Consider the following 6975-nt stretch of genomic DNA (forward strand, 5'->3'; position numbering starts at 1 on the left):
CACGCCATATCCCACCCTTCAAACCGAAACACAGCCATGTAAACACAACTGCTTCACGGTTGAAACACGAATGGATCAGAGGTACCCAAGCAATGGACTTTTGTAAAAACTCTCCCGCAGCTGATAATATACAAAGCTGTTGTTATACCTAATATGATTTTATACCTTATTATGTAGGAAGCCTTTTTGTCTAAAACATCATCTTGTTTGTTTGACTAGATTTCAGAAATATATATACACAATTAATTAAAAAATCTACATATATAGCTAATAAATCAAATTTAAAGCCCTTGATTAACCTAACAATGTTATACTACGGGTTCCATTCAGTTACAACTAATCGCTTCACAAAAGAGCTGCAATCAAACTGCTGAATAGTTTCAAAGGGCTGTGGAAGCAACCAATACAAATGAAACCCCTTGTTCTCTAGTTATTAGACTTTGCAATTCAAAATAGGATTGCTGGGAATATTCCCCTTGAATAATCAATTGTGGAATGATAAAATATTCAGAGTTGAACTTTAAAAAAAGCTGTGCTTCTTTGTGTAGATCACGCCCCTCTCTTACTGTGGTGGGCAGAATCAAAAGCAAACTACATATTCAGAATGTAGTAGTTACATAAAATATAAAATTAAATATTGGCAATAAAATGATAATCATTGTGTTTTAAGTGTAATCGAACATTTTTTTTTTTACCAAATGGACCAAAAATGGATAGAAAATTTTTAGCAACCCATACTAATAAACAAATATTTATAAACTTTTTAAACTACGTGGTTTCAGAGATGTTTTCTCTCACAAACACTCAGGTTATGGAATGAGCTCCCTGCCGAGGTTTTCCCAAGAGACTACAGCATTGGATTCTTGAAAAGGGGGTAAAAAAGTTTCTTCAAGGTCGGCAACGCGCGCGTAATACCTCTGGTATTGCAGGCGTTCATAGGCTACGGTAACCACTTACCATCAGGTGCGCCGTATGCTTGTTTGCCACCTCAGTGGTATAAAAAAGTTGGCATACAAGCTGACGACCCATCTAATGCAAAGTAGCAACCGTAGTCTGGAGACATGAACAGTACCATAGACATAACAAAGTATACAGTCTCGCCCATGATACTCTTCATATGTTACCATTCTAGAGGACTAAGGTATTATGGCAATTCAATAATTTCACTGCTACATACCACGTTTTAAAACGAAACGCATCTATGTTAACACAATTGCTTCACAACAGAAACATAATCGGGACAGAGGTGCCCAAGAAAATGACTTTTATACAGAGTCTTTTTCTAGTGTAAAAAAATTTAGACATCTGAATACGACTATTAACACGAGAGATTTGAATTTTTGACATTTTTGCATTCATATTTCTTTGAGAAAAATATTCAGTTTCACTTCAAATTACTTCAGTTTCAGGTTGTAAATTCCTTTTACAAAATAGATGCTAATGGTTTTGTTTTTTTCCCTATTGTTCCAATATGCATGGCATCACTTTCCATTGATATAGCTAATGTTATTGAAAATTTAGTACTAAATACGGATTCCTTGGCACGAGTAAAATTGAGAAAGATCACTGACCGACGTAAACTCGAAAGTATTGGATATCGCCAGAAGATTTTAAGCGTTCAAAATAAAGGGACGCTCTCTGATCGGCGCCAAATTTCATACAAAAACTTTTTACTGCGCCACCTAATTTCGTCCGAATCGCGTGCTCTTTACGATTGAAAAGGAGGCCGTAAACGGGAGGATGGATCCGAGAAATCGTTTTTTATAACACGCCCCGTAAAGGACGGAGGTTGTTTAGTATGCGAGGTACAAAGACTTACATTAAGCTTGATAGCAGGCGTAAACCATTTAATGGGCGAAGAATTTTCGAGGCCGACCGTTTAAAATTAATATCAGACTAGATGATTACTAGCGGGTGTCACAAGTGCGTTATTGTATTGCAAAAAAAATAGCAATTTCTATCGTAAATGCACTTACATTGCTAAACTATGATATGTTTCGTAGCCGTATGTTAAAAATATTTGATTTAAAAATCATGTATTTCAAAAATGAATACTATACTGCATTCAGGTATTTGAAAAAAAGTAGCTGTGTCACATTTTTTTTTTTACAACACAGGGGGCATACGAACTTGCGGCTCACCTAAGTAAGTGACTACCGCCGCCCATGATCACCCACAACACCAACGGCATTGCAGATAAGCTGCCGGCCTTTTAAAAAGGAATATGCTCTTTTTTTTAAGGTTACGATGTCGTATCGGTTCGGAAATACTGCTGCTGGAAGTTGATTCCAAAGAGTGGTTGTGGGTGGAAGAAAGTGCCTAAAAAAGCGCAGGGTGGGAGACCGCCACTCGTCCAGATGGATATGGGATTAATGATTATGAAAAGTAAACTCTATAGCTTATAAAAAGAATTGCCAAAATCAGTTTGAATTATTGAAGAAATCTTAACAAAAACATTGTAAAAAAAATACAGACAAAGTAATTTCCAACTTTCTTCTCTACAGAAGTAGTTTACAAGTATAAAAAAATGGCGTAGGAAAATAACTCGATTCTGATAAAAAGGATAAAAATATAAATAGACATAGAAATCTTATAGATCATATCTACTTGTCAAGAATAGAAATCCGTGCAGCGCAATCAGGGAACCTCGACAGTTGACAGACAAGCACCGTACGAGTACCAACCCTTTGTTATGGAAATAAAAGATAAAATCACCAAATTATTGGACAAAATATTCCGTAGGAGCGATGTTAACATCAATGAAAAGGCATTAGTACCATCTTCAAAATATAGATAGAAGTGTAGGTAAAAGGTTATACAAACAATTATGTTTGTTTGCATAACAAATCTTTATAGTACATTCGTATTTGTATGTTATTGGGGGATTCGTTATGAGAAGTATGTAGCTTAATGGTTCAGAGTATTGGTAAATAAATTAAGAGATATCTACTTTTTTTTATGCAACTTAGAATGGTAAATAAGTTAACGGCTCACCGGATGGAAAGTGGTAACCGTCGCCTGTAGACATAAGTACCATGGACATAACAGAGTATACTGTTTCGCCCACGATATCCTTCAGGCGTTGCTATTCCTGAGGACTCAGATGTTATTTCTCTGTACCATGTAAATTATTACAATTCAAATACCATATTACAATTCAAATAATAAATACACTCTTTAAAAATTATACCTATATAAGTTTATAGCAGACTTAAGCAATAATACAAAGTATTTTATCAAACGTTTCTTACTTTGTATTTTTACTGACTACGATCTTTCTATTTACATACAATGTTTCACAAATTTTATTTACTTTCCTAACATATACTTAATGTACTTCATTCTGGCAATGTTATTTAAACATCGACTTTTTCAGACGAGCTAAATCAACTCTTTCGTTTTCATTTCTATTATATATTTTCTAGAAATTAACTTTTACTATATAAATATTGGCTGCTTTCTCAGTTCTATACATATTATATACGACCAATTCCATATTGTACAGTATTCAATTCAGATTTTCTTTTAGCATTTTATTTTTAGGTCTTTTTAAGAAACTTTTTTTAAGTAGAAGGTATCTATTCATCTGTATTTCATGAATATATTACGCAGTTACATCGCCAGTTCTGAACTGATTTCAATAATGATTTCTTCTTTTACAATATTATACTTTACTTCCACGTTATTCCCAATATAATTTTATTGCGAATGAAGCTGCTATTTAAAAAAAAATCCTCGACGGTTTCAATTCAATTGTATTTTTTCTTTTTTTATGTTTGTTATAATTCCGTTTATAAGTTGTGAACGAATTCGTAAATTATTTATATCATCTGAAAGGACATACTTACAAACTGATCCCATACAAATTTTATCGAAATCGTTCCAGTAGTTTAGTTTTTCGTTCAAAATATCTGGTTTTGTTAGAATTGAATTTTTTTTCTGAGACACAACCTTTATGTCGCGACTGAAATGGTCTGTTCACATTTATAAAGGAGAAAAATCAATTTATAAACGACCTGAAACCTAGAAATTGTGGAAGATGTACTTCAGTTTGGTGGCGACCATTTACGAACCGTTTCTCTTTAATAGTTTTTTTTTGTTGACCAAAAACTGTAATCTTTACAATAAGTGAGAACAGTCATTTGTAGAAACACAACTCTGCTTTCTAAATTGCATTATTTTCAATCTAAGGTGTCAACTTAATAATAGATTTATCGATGAGATATTTTCTTACAATTATATTCACAGTTTTTATTTTGCTAAACAAAATATTATACATTTCTTAGTGTTTTTTTCTTAATGGTTAAAACAGCAATATTTATGTATTAGATTGACAATGTTCAGCAATGAATATTTTTGTTTATTTATTAAATATATCTTTGTATATATTTGTTTATATATAATAGTGCGCCACCTACCCTTTGTTTTTCTTTCTCTTCTCAATATCCTCTACCCAAAGGTTGTCTGGAAGAGATTGCTTAGCGATAAGGCCGCCTTTTGTATCATTTCTCATTACAGTTAAATGTATTTACTATTCTATAGATGGTACAATAAAGTGTAAATACGAGAAATATACAACATGAGTCCATTGAATCCCGCACTAGGCGAACTTGTATCACGGGATTTTATCGAAAATATTTTTTTTTAACATTCAGATTAGAATTATAGCGGAATTTTTGATACCGGCTAACTGACTATAAAATGACGATCTCGTAAAGTGTTTAAACCAACAATATCCGTGAGCTTAAACCGTTTTTATACTCCGATATCAAGACTGAACTATAAAACATGACACTAAAACCGATAAAATATTTCGACTCACACGAGGGAGTGTCTCGGGAAGTCGTGAAATCTGCGGGAACAGGATGATATGTTGCCTTAATCTTACCTTTGTATACAAAATGCGCTCCAAATTATTTACTCGTGACGTTTTATTTTCTTTGCTCGTGACACACACTTTGTTCAGTGGGATACGTGGACAAACCTGAGAATTTTATATCATATGACTTTACATTATCCACTAGCGACCCGCCCCGGTTTCGCACGGGTGCAATGTAGAAAGAATGTGGTGTCAATGTGAAGTGTTGTTACTATTATATCCGTGTAATAGCGTTTTAAACTTCATATAATTAATATCTATATATTAAAATAGTTTTAGATGCTATCCATACAATATTTATTTATTTATTTATTTTACACTTTATTGCACTAAGTAAAAAGAAAAATAACAAATACAGTAAATATTAATGAGAAGTGATACAAAAGGCGGCCTTATCGCTAAGCAATCTCTTCCAGACAACCTTTGGGTAGAGGACATTGAGAAAAGAAAGAAAAACAAAGGGTAGGTGGCGCACTATTATATAAATATTATCAAATACAAACATATATACATACATACATACACATACATATATAATATATACACAATATACGCCATAATAGTTTTTTTGTAGCCTTAACGAAATGAACAATTTTGACATACATTATTTTGTTATATTTCAAAAGAATAAGACAGACATACAGACAGTCGGCTTGATTTCCAATCACATCAGGATATTAGCATATCAGCAGACTGTCTTAGTCGTGTCGTTTACTCATTTGTTTCAATTTTCATTAAGTTTTATTGAGACAGGCTACCTATGACGGTGCCTACCAGAGAGAGTAGCAAACAAGTTAGACTACCAAAATCCCCCTTAGGGGGAAGGCAGATGTTTAGCAGTAGATCATTAAATGCCAATATAATAATAATACTAATCTACAGAAAATCGTTAACATTTTTTCTTTACAACACAGGGCGCAAGTGACCATGCGGCTCACCTGATGATAAGTGACTACCGCCGCCCATAATCACCCACAACACCAAAAGCATAGCAGGTATGCTGCCGGCCTTTTAAAAAAGTATATGCTCTTTTCTTAAAGGTATGTCGTATCGAATCGGAAATACTGCTGCTGGAAGTTGATTCCAAAGAGTGGTTGTGCGTGGAAGAAAGTGCCTTGAAAAATGCACTATGGAAGACCGCCACTCGTCCAGATGGTTGGGAAGAAACTAGTTTATGGCGGGTTGTACAGTAGTGAAAGTTAGCAGCAGGTATCAATCCGAACAATTTCTTAGAGCACTCTTCATCTTCTAGCATCCTTTTAAAGTGATGTTCTATCAGTAAAACTGAATATTTTCCCCAAAGAAACATATGTAAAACGGTTTGCACATCGATCATCCTGATGTCCGTAGATGGGGCTATTTCGAATTGTAAAATAGATAATTTTATTGCTTTCAGAACTACTAAATGGCCATTCATTAATTCAATTTCTTATAAATACGAATCAGTAGCTTGCAAACGTACTTGTATGTATTATGCATTTAATGTTACATTTATTACTTGAATTATTAGTAAGTATTCGTAAACTCGTCGTGTGTGTGCCCCGGAATAAAATGAGCCGCCCTTACCTTTTCCGTGGGTGTCGTAAGAGGCGACTAAGGGAGGGCGAGGGATGACCAGCAGCGTACCACTTAAAACATCTCTAAAAGCCTAACTGCGGTTGCTAACCCGCCTGCCAAGCGTGGCAACTACTGGCTAAGCTCCCCTTATGGGGAAGGCTTATATTCAGCAGTGGACAGTCAATGCCTGAAATAATTATAATTGGTAAACACTCAAATTATTATTAAATTACACATTTAATTTAATATTTGATACAAATTCTAAACTATTATAATTTACCTGAGTTATCTGAAATTTTTGAACAGGTTACATCGGTCGTAGTAACGGGTGGAAGTCGAGACAACCCAGATAAATTGAGGGGAAAGGATTGTTAGTAATGCATGTAGACTATCATTCCTATTGCTAGCAATATGCCCTGTCAGGTCGACCTCCACGTGGTCTCGCCTGGAAATCATCATGATGAATTCCAGGTGTATTCATAACGATGGAGTAACTGACTTGCCTTTTCATTTTTACCTATCATCTCTCACTAGTGACC

The sequence above is a fragment of the Galleria mellonella genome, unplaced genomic scaffold, assembly GCF_026898425.1.
Source record: "Galleria mellonella isolate WM207_F2 unplaced genomic scaffold, CSIRO_AGI_GalMel_v1 utg246, whole genome shotgun sequence".
Classification (NCBI taxonomy): domain Eukaryota; kingdom Metazoa; phylum Arthropoda; class Insecta; order Lepidoptera; family Pyralidae; genus Galleria; species Galleria mellonella.